Below are 17,749 nucleotides of genomic sequence, written 5' to 3'. Positions count from 1 at the left end.
CTTTCTTTCTTTCTTTCTTTCTTTCTTTCTTTCTTTCTTTCTTTCTTTCTTCTAGAGAGAGGGAGAGAGAGAAAGGAAGGAGAGAATCCCAAGCAGGCTCTGCACCATCAGCAGAGAGCCTGACACGGGGCTTGATCTCACAAACTGTGAGACATGACCTGAACTGAATGAAATCAAGAGTTAGACACTTAACCAACTGAGCCAACCAGGCGCCCTCAGGACCCATTTCTTAAGGACTTTTATTTTCTCGCTTTGGGGTTGATCAGGAAGGATCAAACCAAACAGCTTTTAGGGCAAGCAGTGGTGCCCACCCCTGCCTCCAGGAAGCTGGGTCTCAGCAGCCCACAAGTATCTTTGCCTCTTGTAAAGAGTGCTCACAATTGGAGATCAGCAAGCCTACTGTTCTTCAGAAATGAAACTGATGGAGGGAAATTTGGTTGGTTATATTTTCTGGAAGTGCATGTTAAAATGATGTATTTCCAAGTTGGTTATATTTTCTGGAAGTGCACGTTAAAATGATGTATTTCCTCCCATAGTCTTTGTACAAGCTAGTTGTAAAGGAAAGTCGTAAATAAAATGATTAGAGGTGCCTGGCTGGTTCAGTCAGAAGAACATACAACTCTTGATCTTGGGTTTGTGAGTTCAAGCCCCATTTTGGGTGTAGAGATTACGTAAATAAATAAATATTTTAAAAAATAAAATAATTAGACTTCGGTGGGTCTAATCTTTAACTTTGATATCATTTTGAGTTATACAGGACAGGGTTTGACATAGCTGCACATGGCTATAATTTTCTACACAGGTTGCTATGCTTCAATTCCTGATCCTCTGATCAACATTTTACTTAGGTCTTTCTAGACTCATCTCTGGAGACTTCCACTTTCAGAAACACTCTGCATCATGGTGGTTGGAAGGTTTCTTTCTTAAAGAATTCTTCAGGGGCACCTGGGTGGCTCAGTCGGTTAAGTGTCCGACTTCGGCTCAGGTCATGATCTTACAGTTTGTGAGTTTGAGCCTCGCGTTGCACTCTGTGCTGACAGCTCAGAGCCCGGAGCCTGCTTCAGATTCTGTGTCTCCCTCTCTCTTTGTCCCTCCGCTGCTCATGCTCTGTCTCTCTCTCAAAAATAAATAAGTGTTAAAATTTTTTTTAAGAATTCTGCAGCCAGTGCAAGTTACATCTAGCGACACATGCATGTTACAAACAGGAATATTTCTCATTCCTTTAAAATTGTTTCATTAGAAATAGCTCATGTGCACTTGAAAATATATTCATTTTCAAAGTTCTACTCTATGTTTTAGACTTAGTTTTTAAAGACAGGTTTTTAAAGAAATTTGATGAAACAGGTATCTTTAATGATTAGAAACTCACCGAGACTTTTCTGAAAACTTCCTTTTTCTATCAGCAACTTGAAATAACTCTTTGTGAGGTTCTTTGATCTCAAGCTATTAGATTAGTTGTCCTTTCTTGAAAATTTGCAAGAGTCATGTCCTGGAAAGCATCTGTGAGGAAATACAGATGTAGGCAGAACAGATCTGGTCCTTTTCCAGTTTGCCTTTTGTTGAGAATCTGTTACATCAAAAAACAAAATGATATCACAGAAAATTAAAATGGAATTGATTGGATTGTTGCTTAGGAACTCTATGAGACAGATTTTCCCCCTAACTTCCTATTGTGAAAAGACAAACATGTACAAGATTTGAAAGAATAATGAAAAGAACATCCTCCACCAAGATGGCATCACCCCTGTATTTAAATACTTTTAATAAATTAAACAAACATCCAAAAATTTGTTGCAGGCATTCTCTTCCCTTCTGCCACATTCCACATTCAATGTGGTGCAAATCCTATAGGTTGTCTCTCTAAAACACATCTGGCATCTCCACCACTACCAACCCGTCCAAGCCCCCACCTCTCTCCTGGATGTCAGGAGCAGCTCCCTCACTTGTTTCACCCTTGCTCTTATTGATCCTGCTGGAGACTTCTCAAAATAGCAGCCAGAGTGACCCTGTTCAAATGTAAATCACATGCTAATATTCTGTTCAGTCCCTCCAGTGGCTTACCATTTGACTCAGAGTGAAAGCTTAGCCCTTTATTATAAACTGTAAGGCCTCACATGACCTGGCACCCTGTTACCCTTCTGATATTAAATCTTATTTTCATTTCCCTTTCTAAAGCTGGTCCAGCCCCTTCTTGTTTCTTGCAGGAAGAACCTACTTCTGCTTCTGGCATTGTCCTTGCTTCCTCTCTGTGGGATGCCCTCAGATACCTGCAGGGCTCACTCCTTCCCTTTGCTTAGTCTTTCATCACATGTCACCTTCTTACTGAGGCATGGGTGGCCAGCCTGCTGAAAACTTTATTCCATCTCCAGTATTTCCTGTTCTTCTCTGTTATTTTTTTCCCTTAAATATATATACTTAGGATTTATCACAATAAAGTATTCCACATACTCCTACCTATTTATCTTGTTTCTTTTTCTGTCCCACCCATTATTTCTGTGTACTTCATGAGGATCAGGAGTTTTTACATGTATTTACTATTTTACAGTGCTTAGCACAGAGTAGCTTTTAACAAAAAATTTGTTGAATGAGCAACATTTTCTCAGAGTAGTTTAAAGTAATACATTTTTGACAACTCTTGAATTAGCTATGTCTGTGGGTCAAAGGACCAAACGACTGCTCATTTCACTAGGGCAGTTCTTTCACTTGGCTTGAATCTCACACAGAAATCTAGACATTCTTACTGGGCTGTTCATTAGGGCCAGAACTAGTTCTAACTTCAATCACCTGGTCACAAAGAAAGAAAAGGAAATTTTGTCCAAAGGAAAGGAAAGTTAATAAGTATGTTTTCTCCTTCAGTCCTTCTAGGTACCCTAGTTTCATAATATCCTGTATCATTTCTGCTGTGTCACTCACAGTTTCCAAATAAGGTCATTTCTCATACTGGACTAGGTCTCTCTCTCTCTCTCTCTCTCTTTCTTCCGGGTCCTCAGTGTCAGAGCCTCAGCACCTCTGCTGTTCTCATCTGCTGCCTCTGCTCTGGAAAGTTGATCTCCTCGTGAGGGACTTACCCCCTTCCCACAGACACACCCTGCTCGGATCTGCTGCAAAACTTCTCTTAGCCAGAGTTCTCTTTCAGTAATTTAACCGTCCACCCTGTCTCTGGATATCCCAAAGACTGAGAGGACAGACTCAAGGTTTCTCTTTTGTTTTAGCCAGTGATTATAGCAATTCCACCAAGGCCCAACATTCTAAAGTTTGTTATTTTTTAAATTTTTCGTAATCTCTACACGCAATGTGGGGCTTGAACTCATGACCCCAAGATCAAGAGTCACATGTTCTTCTGTGAGCCAGCCAGGCACCCCTTTTAATTTTTTTAACTTTATTTAAACAATATTTTTTAAGGCCCAACATTTTAGGAATGAGGCAGCACATCAGAATTTCCCTCTGCAGTATATCCCTTCTTCTTACAGCTTTTATGCCTCTATACAGCCAGCAACTCACTGTGTGCTGTGTCCAGTGCTGCAAGGGTAACTTTGTGCCACCTAAGAGGTGTCAGCTTTCTCTTCCTTCAGATTCTGCCAGTAGATACCAGGGAGATAGAAACACTGTTCTCAGATAAGGTCACAGACATTTATTCCCCAAATCTGGAGTCTTTCCTTTTGTTATATGGAAAAATCGGCAATACCTTGTCTTAATATGATACACTAAACTCTTTACTAATATCTTGGACCTATTATAATGTCACAAAAGGTTCTCAACCTCCCTCTCCTCTCATGACAGCAGTTGTGAACATATAATGATTTGAACTTACTATATTCAATAATGCTTTTAAAATCGTTTGTACCTTATCAGTTATAAGAGCATCTGCATATATATTGTTGGAGCTAAGCAAAGATCAAAATGACTGGTGTGGACAAATTTTGAGATTGACTTGACATAACTCTGGCTTCCTGGGGGCCCTCATCTTCCTGTTTTGAAACAATTGTGAACACAAATCTTATCAGTAATACCGTTAATTATTAGCAAAGGAGCTACAGGATGCCATCCTCCAGCAACTGCTCCAGTTTTCTCTCTTTAGGTGTTGAACAAGAAATGCCAAATCATCAGAGTGCATAGGGTCAAGCACTGGTGCCCACCCACCCTCATCTCAGGGGCGTCCTCAGAGCATCCCAGATATCTATGCCCCAAGCAGTCCTGTTCCGTAGGACTCAGAGCTGATCATCAGGGAGAGGCTCTGCAGGATTCTGATGCTAGTCTGGGAGGGCTACACATCTCCCCCTGCTGGTCTGAAGAAACGAAACCATACACAACACAAGTTAAGTTTCATTTCCTGGTTAAGTTTCCATTTTCAGTTTTTAACTAGATTGCTGTAAAAAAAAAAATGAATGTGAAGGGACTTCTTACAAAGAAAAATAGTCTTTGGAGAGTGTTATCTTTGATTAAATGTAAAGCTTCTAATAACATCTTAAGTTACGGAAGACAGAATTTTACACAGTTTCACATGACCACAGGTTCCTTTACAATCTTTAACGTTTACATTCCTGAAGTTTGCATTGTTTTTCTGTTGTCTTTCCTACTGCCCTGTGGGACCATAAGGTTCTCACCACTACAAGTACACTTAACGGTACATTTCTTTCTAGAAGAGCATTCACAAAGTTAGCCTCAGTTAAATATGTTGCTACATATTTAATCTATTGATATTTCTAATTACTTTCAACATTTTTACAAGCAATCATTTATGTATAAACACAAGTATTTATATAAAAAGTACAGCTGGGATTTTAAAAAATAGCCACACCATCGGCAGAAAATTTAAAGGCTTACTGATTCTGTAACTTACCAGGATTTTCCTGAAAACTTCTTCTTATATTGAAAAGTTGAAGCTGTTGATTTCAACCTTTGTTTTCTTAATCCTTTCCTAGTGGGCAGGAGAAATAAGATTGTAAGATCCTTTTAGAAATCCAAACAATGAACTTGTGGAGTTCTCTGGTCTCCCAATACGCCAACTCCTCTGACCGTGTGTGAGATCAGCAGTGAAGAAGCAGAATGAGGAAGTTAGAAATGCAGTCAGTTTCAGTTTTGCTCAGGAATGGTTTATTTGGACTTGGAAGGATGTAAAATATCAAAGTTAACACCTCATAAAATTATCAAAAAAATTTGAACCATTGCTTAGAAACTATTCATCAGACAGTATTTTAAGTCCTAAGAGTTCAGAAATTGTGGTGGTGGGGACCCTATGGAAAAAACGTATAAATACAGAAGAAAACATTAAAATCTCAATGTGATTTAAGTGCCTGTTATGGGATGAAATGTGCCTCTCCAAAATTCATATGTTGAAGTCCTAACCCTCAGTACCTCAGAACGTGACTGTATTTGGAGATATGGTCTTTAAAAAAGCTTATTTATTTATTTTGAGAAATAGAGCAAGACAGTGCAAGCAGGGAAAGGGCAGAGAGAGAGGGAGAGAGAGAATCCCAAGCAGGCTCTATGCCCAGCACATATCCTGACACAGGGCCTGGTCCCATGACCCTGAGATCACGACCAGAGCCAAAACCAAGAGTCAGATACCTAACTGACTGACCACCCAGGTGCCCTGAGATAGAGTCTTTAAAGAGATATTTAAGTTAAAAAGAGGTCACTAGGGTGGGCTCTTATCTAACATGACTGGTGTCCTTGTAAGAAGAGATTAGGATATAGACACACACACACACACACACACACACACACACACACACACAGAAAAGACTACATGAAGATGCAGGGAGAAGACAGGCATCTATAAGCCATAGTGTTTCCCAAAGTTGTCACACCAGTTTACACTCCTATTAGTAGTGTTAGTAAGAGTTCTCCTTATTCTACATCCTTGCTTACTCTTGGTATTATGAGACTTTTTTTTAATGTTTATTTATTTTTGAGAGAGAGAGAGATAGACAGAGTGCGAGTGGGGGAAGGGCAGAGACAGAGGGAGACACAGAATCCAAAGCAGGCTCCAGACTCTGAGCTGTCAGCACAGAGCTTGACACCGTGCTTGAACTCACGAACTGTGAGATCATGACCTGAGCCAAAGTCAGACACTTAACCAACTGAGTCACCTAGGTGCCCCTAGAGACTTTCTAATTTTTGTCATTCAAGACCATGTGAAATCCTTTCTTGCTGTGGTTGTAATTTCCATTCCCTTATTATTAGTGAGGTTGAAAATTTTTACAATGGTGCAAAAGTGATATGCATTCAGTGGAAGCCATACTTCAAATTTTGAAATATTTTTCATAGGTTTAGGGCTATTTATGCTTCCTCTTCTGTGAAATTCCTGTTCACGTTTTTTGTACATTTTTCTATCAAATTAGTCGTGTTTTTCTTACTTGTTTTAGGATGCTTTACTATATCAATTCATACTAGAAAGTTTCCAGTTAAAGAAAATACTAGAAAATACTAGAAAATTTCCTGCTAAGACTCTTTTGTGAAAAATTTCAAAACACTTGATACCAAGATGTTTATACAAAGATATTTGCTGAAGCATGTTGATAATATCAAAGAAAAATTGGCAGTACCCTAACTGACTATAAATAGGAATTGGTAATATAGTCATATAACTGAAATACAGCCATTAAAATTTTTTTAAAACAGAATGATTTCCAGAATCCAAGGGAAATAATTCAGGAGTAGGATAGGGTATATTGTACACTCCTGTTTGTGTAAAAAAATTTTTTAAGTATGTAACAGTATATAAACATAGACTCTGCATACACACATGTACACATAAGCTGGTATAGGCATAAAACTTTTGAAAGTTAGCAGGAAATTATATCATTACATCTGAGAAAAGAGACTGGGGCTTAGGGATAAGAAGAAATTTACTTTAAAAATTTTTTTTTCAACGTTTATTTATTTTTGGGACAGAGAGAGACAGAGCATGAATGGGGGAGGGGCAGAGAGAGAGGGAGACACAGAATCGGAAACAGGCTCCAGGCTCTGAGCCATCAGCCCAGAGCCCGACGCGGGGCTCGAACTCACGGACCGCGAGATCGTGACCTGGCTGAAGTCGGACGCTTAACCGACTGCGCCACCCAGGCGCCCCAAGAAATTTACTTTTAACTATATTTCTTTCTGTTCTTTTTTTTCCATGTCATCTATTACTTTTATTTATATTTTATTTATTTATGAAAAATTTGGACTTGTTAGAATGTATGATATAGATATACACGTGTAGGAAGAGTGAGAAGTCTTGGATCATTCCGAAATTTTTAATTTTGAGAAACAGGTCGAATGGTGGCCCAACAAATCAAGGATGGGAATACAGGAAAAACATGTTGAGGGGTCAGGATTATGAGTTAAGATTATTTTAAACTTGTGTCAATTGTCCTGTCTGTTGCTTCTTTTATATGTAATATTCTCCAGTGAAAAATTTATCATTGAGCTCATCTTTTCATAGCAGCAAAAACAGAATGGCAACTAGGGCCTGTTGTTTGTTTAAGAGATCACAGTGTGTTCTGGGAAGAAGATGAATGGGCAATCCAAAACTATGATAACTATGAAAAGTATAACCAGGCTTACATAATCCAAAAGATTAACAGCTGGAGAGCAGATGTCAGTTACCATTTAGATAATTATGTTCCTATAGCCAGTTTTGAGGTCTAAGCCAACTTGCTCTTCATAAAGTCCCTGCAGTGCTATAACAAATAAATATGATAAATATTTCCTCAGTTCTTCCCCACAGGACATGTACTCATTTACTTGAATGTACAGTGAAGAAAGAGGATTAGCTAGACCTCTTGAGGATTGTTGGATATAAGTTCTGAGATGACACTAATGCCAAGGATCCAAAATGCCACTGTGGTCCTCTGGTTAGAGTGGGGGCTCATGGAGGAAACAAATAATAGAGTCATGGCACAAGTCCATCTTACAGGTAGATCCAATGCATTTGCAAACTCACACTGGTTACTTCTCCAGTCGAAGTGTACACAACTGTGACAAAGATTCTTATCAGCTCACAAAACTCTTACTTTGGTTTCATGACCTATCAAACAAGTGTCCATTACAGTAGAGTGGACCAAATAGACGCTCCTAAAGTTGCCCATACATCCTCCTGCCAAAACAGTGAATAAGGAAGCAATATGTTATCCTGAGGAGAGTTGCAAAGATTAGCACTCCTATCAAAAACATAGCAAAAGAGTGAGTAGTGGGCCTCATTTCTCCATTCAAATCTTTTATATGACCCTTGCAAAAGTAGATAAATCAAGCATATGGTGGTGGACTATCATAAGCTCAACTAAATGGTAGTCCCAACCATAGCTGCTCTGCCAGATTTGGTATCTCTACTGCAACTGATCAACACAAACTCTGGGACTTGATATGCAGCTATTGATCTGGTTAATGTATTACTTTCAATCTCTGTCAGTAATTGCAGTCAAGGGGCGCCTGGGTGGTGCAGTCGGTTAAGCGTCCGACTTCAGCCGGGTCACGATCTTGCGGTCTGTGAGTTCGAGCCCCGTGTCAGGCTCTGGGCTGATGGCTCGGAGCCTGGAGCCTGTTTCCGATTCTGTGTCTCCCTCTCTCTCTGTCCCTCCCCCGTGCATGCTCTGTCTCTCTCTGTCCCAAAAATAAAATAAAAAACGTTGAAAAAAAATTAAAAAAAAAAAGTAATTGCAGTCAAAAACAACTTGCATTTAAACTGGAAGGAGAACAATACATATCCATGCAGTTACTCTGGATTACAGTAAGTCTCTTAATGTAGTTTTAATATGGTCTGCAAGAACCTGGATCATGTGGCTATTTCATAAAACATATTTGTCCACTATGTTGGTAATATCACGCAAATTAGACTTTCTGTATGGGAAATAGCAAATACTCTGGTTTCCTTAGTAAGACAAATACATGCCAGAAGGTGAAAGATGCACCACACAAATTCAGGGCCTTGTTATATCAACAAAGTTCTTAGGGATTATATGGTCTACAGAGGGTAGAGGAAGAAGAAGTTCTGTAGAAGATCCAGAGTGTGGTGTAAGCTGCTCTGCTATTCAGGCATGTGGCCCAACAGATTCCATGATGCTAGAGCTATCCATTCTGGATAAAAATCCTTCGTAGAGTCCCTAGAAAGGCCTAATATGAGAGACACATTGCAGATTCTCCAGGGTTGTGGACTAGTAGCAGGACTTTTGTAGCAGAGAACTACTTGATGTTTGAAAAAGATCTGTGGAAGAGACTGAGTGCCTGACCACTGGACATTGAATGATTATGTGACCAGAGTTTCACAACACAAGATAAATACTATCAGATCCAATGAGTCATGCAGTCAAGCTCGTAAAATAGCATTCTGTCAAATGATAGAATAGTACATTTAAATCATATCTGAGGAGGTTCAGAGGTCAAGAGTAATTACAGAAACAGGTGTATTAATATCTGAAACAGGCCCAGAATTCAAATCATCTATCTCAATTGCACTGTTGCCTCTTCCTCAAATTATCTATATGACATCATGGGTGATTCTTCATGACAACTGAGAGAAAAGGTAGAAAATGAGGCTCAGTTCACAAATGAGTCAGCTCAGCATATTGGTGCTAATCAAAAATGGACTGTTACTAACCTACAGCTACACTCAACAGTAACCTTGACAAAAAATAATAAAGAAATCCTTTCAGTGGAAGGGATATAAGCAGTGCAGTTGGTCATTCATTTGTATAGAGGGGGAAATGATCTGAAGTATGGATAAACATGGACCTCACCCCCTACCCCGAGCAGTCACATGGCTTAGGTGGCTGTTCAGGGGCTTCAAAGAGCAAAATGGAATCTTGGAAACAAGGGAGTTTGAGGAAGAGGCATATGAATGGATCTTTGGGAGTGATCACAAACTCTGTGGATCCTTTTGCCTAATGTTATGCCCACCAGAGAGCATCCACTGAAGAGAAGGCACTAAAAAACCAATCTGTCTTACCAGACAGAGCAACTCATGTCAGCGCTTCTGTTCCCAGTCACTTCACTGCTTATATAATAGGCCCTTGAATGCAGTGGCCATCATGGCAGGTTTGAAGGCTATTCATGTTCCCAATAGCATGAACTCTTCTTAGGACGCTGGTTCTAGCTACTACCCCTGCTTGTTGACCTACCTGCCCACAGCATAGATCAGTTCTGAGCCCTCAATATGATACTGTCCTTTGAAGATCCCAGCCAGGCACTTAGTGTTAGCTTGGTTATATCAGACCCTTTCGACCCTGGACTAATTTATCCTTACTGAAATTGACACCTCTTTGCATATGTGTTTGTCTTCCTGAGTAGGGTGCCTCTGGAGTGCATATCACCAGAGTGATTATAGGTTGTATGATTCACTGACATGAGATTCCACACAAAAATACATCAGACTCAAGAGATCTATTTGAAGACCAAAGAAGATTTATTGTTCTGGAAAGACCTGGAAAGTTCTGACTCAGCAATATACTAGTCTTGTGATCTTGGCCAAGTTATTTAATCTCTATTTGTCTCAGTTTTTCCATCTATTAAGATGAGGGTGATAGGGCTCCTTTTAAGATCATCTGAGATGAAGCAATGTGTAAAAAAGCCCTGAAGATACCATTAAGTATAATGATAGGAATGCATTCTGAATGTGCAGCTGTGGTCTATACGAGTAGGTTGTGAGGGAAGTGGTATTACGTATTACAGGATTTGCCATCTGGTGAGGGAAAGAAATGTGCTTGCAGCAGTTCCTATGGCCCTGAGACTGGGGTTTCTTCTACCCTTTAAAAGCAGATTCCAGGTGGAGGCAGCTTTTTGCTTTGTTTTCTCAGGCAACTTTCATGTATAGTAATCATTCCAAGTTAGTGTACTCCTTTTGTTTTCTCCAACTACCTGGACTCTGTCCATTTTCCTGCAAAAGAACTATGTTTCTGTTATAAGTATAAACTTTCCCAGGGATTCAAGAATTTTGGAGTTTGAAGTTGATTATCTAAGTCATGAGCCCATGAGAATCAGTGTTCATAGCTGAAGTTCTGCCTCATTCAGGTTGTACAGCAAGTGGTATTTCTGGGGGATCTGACCCAGGTCTTCCAAAGGACAGAGTCTCTGTGTACCAGAGGTTCCTAATGACCACCCCTCTCAGTTTTGCAGCTCTTTCAATAGTAATACATGTGTCTTTCTTCCTGAAATACTCTTGAACATACTGAGCAGAAAAGTGTTTGGTTAGATATGTATTAAACTTTTCATGTAAGCTTCTGTGTAGAGTTTATTTAAATGGCAGACCAAAGCTATGCAAAAACAAATAACTAAAAAAAAAAAATGATCTGTTGTATTTTATTCCTTGCATCATCCCAGGCAAATTATTATCTGTGGAGAAAAGAGGATCCATCATTGCTGTTTTCTGTGGGCATATGTTATGGCGTAGTGGTTAGTAGAACCCAGCAATTAGTAGGTACTACTACTCACTTTAGCTTCAATATTCAAAAAAGTTCAATTTTTCTGTGTCATACCTTGAAGGACAGTGCAGACCATTGAGAATTTGAACAAGAGGGATCAGGTAATTAAAAAATTACCGTGCCTTAGGATCCAGGATCCTAGGGTGCCTAGGAGTTAGCTGGGAGAAAGTAGTGAAGAGGATAGAGGAAAGAGCCTGAGTTACTCTCAGTAGTGTGAGTAAAGGGCAGTGGAAAGCTCTCTCCTACTCACTAGGACAATAGGGTTGGGGCACAAGGCATGAGATTGATAGCTAGGCAGGAATAGCAGGGGATGCAGGCTCCAGTCCCCCAAAGATCATAATTTCAAGAGTTGTGAAGTAAGCTGGAAAAGGGTCCCACTGTGTCAGCACCAAGAGGTCACTTGGTAAATTAAGGAATGGCTCTGGGATGAGCTCAAAACTACCTGCTGAGGGAGAGGGAGGAATTTCTGTAATGCTTCTGAATAACTCTCACCACGGAGCCATGAAGAAATCCCATGGGCCATTCTCTACCCAACACTGAGAACGATTCATGCAGCAAGAACAGGCCACAAGGTTAATCTTTGGACGGCCACTGCACATTAGGCAGGGATGTGGTCACTGTTTCTGTGAAGCTAGGTCTATTCAGGGAGTTGGGAGAAAACAGACATTGTCTCACAACCAGGAACCAAGCAGAAACTGAACCAATACAACAACTGTCTGAGGACTCCAGCAGTGACAACTTCAATATTACTACAATGAGAGTCTTGAATGCCATGTGGAGGCAATTGCAAGTCTGCCAAACTGAGACTGATAAACTGGTGAAGAGAGAAAAGAGATTGGGAATGAGAGAGTGAGAGAGAAAAGGAATGAGTCCACTTGAAATGAGTTCACAAACCCAAATTCCAAAATGCACAAACCAACTAATGTCAAAAAGATAGACAACAAAACTATGAATTCATTCCAAAAAAAGTAACTCAATTTTTGATAAGCATGTTTAGGATTATAAATTTTTGATAAGCATGTTTAAGATTGTTACAGAGATAATTGAAGAGATACTAGCCATAAATATAATTAGAAATTATGCCAAAGGTAGAAATTAAATTAAAAAAAGAGAGAGAGGAAATAGTTAATTAAAAATCTTGGAAGGGGCACCTGGGTAGCTCAATTGGTTAAGCATCTGACTTTGGCTCACATCATAATCTCACAGTTCATGAGTTCAAGCCCTGCATCAGGCTCCATGCTGACAGCTCAGAGCCTGGAGCCTGCTTCAGATTCTGTGTCTCCCTCTCTCTCTCTGCCCTTCCCCTGCTCGCACTCTGTCTCTCTCTCTCTCTCTCTCTCAAAAATAAATAAACGTTTAAAAAATAAAAAAAAGAAAATCTTGGAAATTCTACACATATACACATATATAAAAATATATATTATATAAATACATAAATATTATATCAATTTTGTTGTATTTGTATATTATATTTATATATGATATATGCATATGTTACGTATGCATGTTATGTATATATGTATGTTTATATGTTATGTAAATATGTAGATATATTTAATACATATATGTTTATCTTCAAAAAACACGATCAATTCTGATTATAGTAAAAAAGAAAATTTGTGCATTGAAAGATACTTTTGAGAAATTTCTCCAAATGAAGCACAGAGAAAAACAGTAAATAAAAATATATGAAAGAACCATTAAAATACATTGTGAATAGCTTGAGAGACTTCAACATACATCTAATTACTCTAGAAAAAGTGAAGAAAATAATGGCATTGCAATTATTACCGAGATAATGGTAGATACTTTTCAAGATTGAGGAAAAACATGAAATCTTAGTTTGAAAATAAAGATAACAAAAGCAGATGAAATAAAAATAAATCCATAGCTAGACATAGCATAGTGAAACTTAAATATAAATCTAAAAGATTTAAACTCCCAAAGGAAAAGTTCCAAATAATCTACAAAAGTCTGGGAGCAAACTCTCATCATAAACATCTGATGAGGGCACCTGGGTGGCTCAGTCAGTTGAGTGACCAACTCTTGATATCTGCTCAGGTCATGATTTCAGGTTCATGGGACTGAAGTCCATGTTGGGCACCATGCTGAGCACGGAGCCTGGTTAGGATACTCTCTCTCCCTCCGCCCCTCTCCCCCCCTTTCCCTGCTCATGCACTCTCTCTTTCTCTAAAAAAAGAAAGATAGCAAGAAAGAAGATGAAGAAAGGGACATATCTGATGAGAAAAGACAGTGGAGTAATATATTGAATATTTTGAGAGAAAGTGTGCATCAGTATGGAAACTTACATTTAGGTAAACCATAATTCAAAGGTGAAAACTAAATTAAGACATTTTCAGACATAAAATATCTAGAGGATTTGTCACTAATTGATTCTTATTGAAAAAATGATTGCATGGTGAATGGTAATTGGAAGAGAAGTGAACCTAGAGGGAACACACATGACTTAAAAAATTGGAAACATGGGGTGCCTGGGGGGCTCAGTTGGCTAAGCATCCGACTCTTGATTTTGGCTCAGGTCATGATCTCATGGTCATGGGTTCCAGCCTTGCATTGGACTCTATGCTGACAGCACAGAGCCCACTTCGGATCCTCTGTCTCTTGTCTCTGTCTCTCTCTGTCAATCCCTGCTTGGGATTGTCTCTCTCCCTCTCTCTCTGCCCCTCCCCTGCCTGCACTCTTTCTCTCTTTCTCAAAATAAATTTAAAAAAAACCTTAAAAACATTTTATAGACACATAGGGCATTGAGAAAAATATGGAGGCACACAAATTCATAAAATATGCTGAAAGTTTTATTCTCTAACCAGAACTCTAGCCAGCAGTAATAAGGTGTGTGTGTGTGTGTGTGTGTGTGTGTGTGTGTGTGTTCTGATGAAGTAATATTAAAGTATGTATTTTTCAGGGATAGTGATAGAGATATGGATTGATTTCATATATTTTTTAAAAAAGTGATTTTAAGAATATAGGGTACCACTAAGGGAAGAGAAATACATTTCACAACTTCCATGAAAGTAGGGGATGTAAGAAATGTAGAACATTTTACCAATTTAACAGGAGATAGGAAAACAGAAAAAAAAAAGAAACAAAGAGAAAGGATGATAAACAGAAAACATGAAACATGAAGGGAAAATGCAAATATATACTGATCACAGTGAATGTAAATGCATAAACTCACTTACTGATATTCAGTCTGTTATGTTGACTATATATAGCTTACAAAAAACCCAGATAAAATAAAAATAAAATATTTAATGGGCTGCTGGGTGGTTCAGTTGGTTAAGCATCCAACTTCATCATCCAACATGATCTCGTGGTTTGGGAGTTTGAGCCCCACATTGGGCTCTCTGCTGTCAGCACAGAGCCCACTTCGGATCCTCTGTCTCTGTCTCTGTCTCTGTCTCTGTCTCTGTCTCTGTCTCAAAAATAAATACACATTTCAAAAATTAAAAAAAGTATTTAAAAATACACCAGGCAAATAACCAAAGGATATATCAATGTTAATATGAAATAAAATAAAATAGAATGTAAGACAACAGACTTTTATAGGAATGAGCATTCTACCAAGAAAATATAATGATGAATTTGTGGGCCCCTAAAAACATTACCTTGAAAGGAAACATTTGCTCTGAATGACACACTGGACCAGATGGACTTAACAGATATATTCAGAATATTGCATCCTAAAGCAGTAGAATACACATTCTTCTCGAGTGGCCATGGGACATTCTCCAGAATAGATCACATACTGGGATACAAATCAGCCCTCAACAAGTACAAAAAGATTGAGATCATACTGTTTATATATTTTCAGACCACAATGCTATGAAATTTGAAACCAACCACAAGAAAAAATTTGGAAAGACAACAAATACTTGGAGACTAAAGAACATCCTACTAAAGAATGAGTGGGCTAACCAAGAAGTTAAAAAGGAAATTAAAAAGTACATGGAAGCCAATGAAAATGATAACACCACAACCCCAAATCTCTGGAATGTAGCAAAGGTGGTCATAAGAGGGAAGCATACAGCAATCCAGGCCTTCCTAAAGAAGGAAGAAAGGTTTCAGATACACAACCTAACCTTACACCTTAAACAGCTGGAAAAAGAACAGCAAATAAAACCCAAAACCAGCAGAAGATGGGAAATAATAAAGATTAGCGCATAAGTCACTGCTATTGAAACCAAAAAAACAAAAAACAAAAAACAAAACAGTAGAAGAGATCAATGGAATCAGGAGCTGGTTCTTTGAAAGAATTAACAAAATTGATAAACCCCTAGACAGTTTGATCAAAAAGAAAAAGGAAAGGACCCAAATAAATAAAATCAAGAATGAAAGAGGAGAGATCACAATCAACACTACAGAAATACAAACAATAATAATACACTATTATGAGCAATTATATGCCAATAAAATGGGGAATCTGGAAGAAATGGACAAATTCCTAGAAACATAAACTACCAAAACTGAAACAGGAAGAAATAGAAAATTTGAACAGACCCATAACCAGGAAAGAAATTGAATCAGTAATCAAAAATCTCCCAAAAAACTAGAGTCCAGGGCCAGATGGCTTTCCAGGGGAATTCTACCAAACACTTAAAGAAGAGTTAACACCTATTCTCTTTAAGCAGTTCCAAAAAATAGAAATGGAAGGAAAACTTCCAAACTCATTCTATGAAGTCAGCATTACCTTGATACCAAAACCAGACAAAAAAACCACTAAAGAGGGGAACTACAGACCAATTTCCCTGATGAACATGGATGCAAAAATCCTCAACAAGATACTAGCCAACCAGATCCAACATACACTAAAAAAATTATTCACCACGACCAAGCGGGATTCATACCTGGGATACAGGGCTGGTTCAATATCCGCAAAACAATCAATGTGATACATCACATCAATAAAAGAAAGGACAAGAGCCACATGATCCTCTTAATAGATGCAGAGAAAGAATTTGACAAAATATAGCATCTTTTTTGATAAAAACCCTCAAGAAACTAGGGATAGAAGGATGATAACCTCAAGATCATAAAATACCAATATGAAAGACCCATCACTAACATATCCTCAATGGGGAAAAACTGAGAGCTTTCCCCCTAAGGTCAGGAACATGATAGGGATATACACTCTCACCACTGTTATGCAACATAGTGTTGGAAGTCCTAGGCTCAGCAATCAGACAACACAAAGGAAGAAATGGTATCCACATTGACAAGGAGGAAGTCAAACTTTCACTCTTTGCAGATGACAGATACTCTATATGGAAAACCCAAAAGATTCCACAAAAAAACTGCTAGAATTGATCCATGAATTCAGCAAAGTTGCAGGATAGAAAATCAATGCACAAAAATCAGTTGCATCCCTATACATCAATAATGAAACAACAGAAAGAGAATTAAGGAATTGATTCCATTTACAATTGCACCAAAAACCATAAAATATCTAGGAATAAACCTAACCAAAGTGGTGAAAAATCTCTACACTGAAAACTATAGAAAGCTTATGAAAGAAGTTGAAGAAGACACACAAAAAATGGAAAAGTATTCAATGCTCATGGATTGGAAGAACAAATATTGAAATGTCAATACTACCCAAAGTAATCTGCATATTCAATGCAATCCCTATCAAAATAACATCAGCATTCTTCACAGGGCTAGAACAAACAATCCTAAAATTGTATGGAATCAGAAAAGACCCTGAATAGCCAAAGCAATCTTGAAAAAGAAAATGAAATCTGGAGGCATCACAATCCCAGATGTCAAGCTGTATTACAAAGCTGTAATCATCAAGACAGTATGATACTGGCACAAAAACAGACACTCAGATCAATGGAACACAATACGGAACCCAGAAATGGACCCACAAATGTATGTATGGCCAAGTAATCTTTGACAAAGCAGGAGAGAATACCCAATGGAATAAAGACAGTCTCTTCAGCAAATGGTGTTGGGAAAACTGGACAGCAACATGCAGAAGCTGGACCACTTTCTCACACCATACACAAAAATAAACTCAAAATGGATAAGATACCTAAATGTAGGAAGCCATCAAAATCCTTGAGGAGAAAGCAGGCAAAAACCTCTTTGACCTTGCCCGCAGCAACTTCTTATTCAGCATGTCTCTGGAGGCAAGGGAAACCAAAGCAAAAATGAACTATTGGAATCTCATCAAAACAAAAAGATTCTGCATGGCGAAGGCCACAATCAGCAAAACTAAAAGGCAACCAATGCAATGGGAGAAGATGTTTGCAAATGTAATATCATATAAAGGGTAAATATCCAAAATCTATAAAGAACTTACCAAACTCAACATCCAAAAAATAAATAAT

The 17,749-nt window shown here is 38.5% G+C and overlaps 1 protein-coding gene across 2 annotated transcripts in view; it reads right to left on the bottom strand.

Annotated features, from left to right (window-relative positions):
- The window catches only part of SAMD9L (sterile alpha motif domain containing 9 like), a 20,010-nt gene extending 14,966 nt beyond the window's left edge, over nucleotides 1-5,044 (bottom strand). The window contains exons 1-2 of one of the 2 annotated variants that reach the window (XM_040472679.1): nucleotides 4,841-5,044; nucleotides 1,370-1,567 (exon numbers count right to left, since the gene is read on the bottom strand). The gene's annotated coding sequence lies outside the window, so the exon portion shown is untranslated. The remainder of the gene's footprint in view (nucleotides 1-1,369; nucleotides 1,568-4,840) is intronic. The other variant, XM_040472680.1, reaches the window with a different exon arrangement.
- Nucleotides 5,045-17,749: the final 12,705 nt, after the last annotated feature.

Source organism: Herpailurus yagouaroundi, unplaced genomic scaffold, assembly GCF_014898765.1.
Source record: "Herpailurus yagouaroundi ecotype Mexico unplaced genomic scaffold, PumYag 100, whole genome shotgun sequence".
NCBI lineage: Eukaryota > Metazoa > Chordata > Mammalia > Carnivora > Felidae > Herpailurus > Herpailurus yagouaroundi.
Note: the sequence above shows the minus strand (reverse complement) of the source record. Positions and strands in the feature narration are given on the sequence as shown.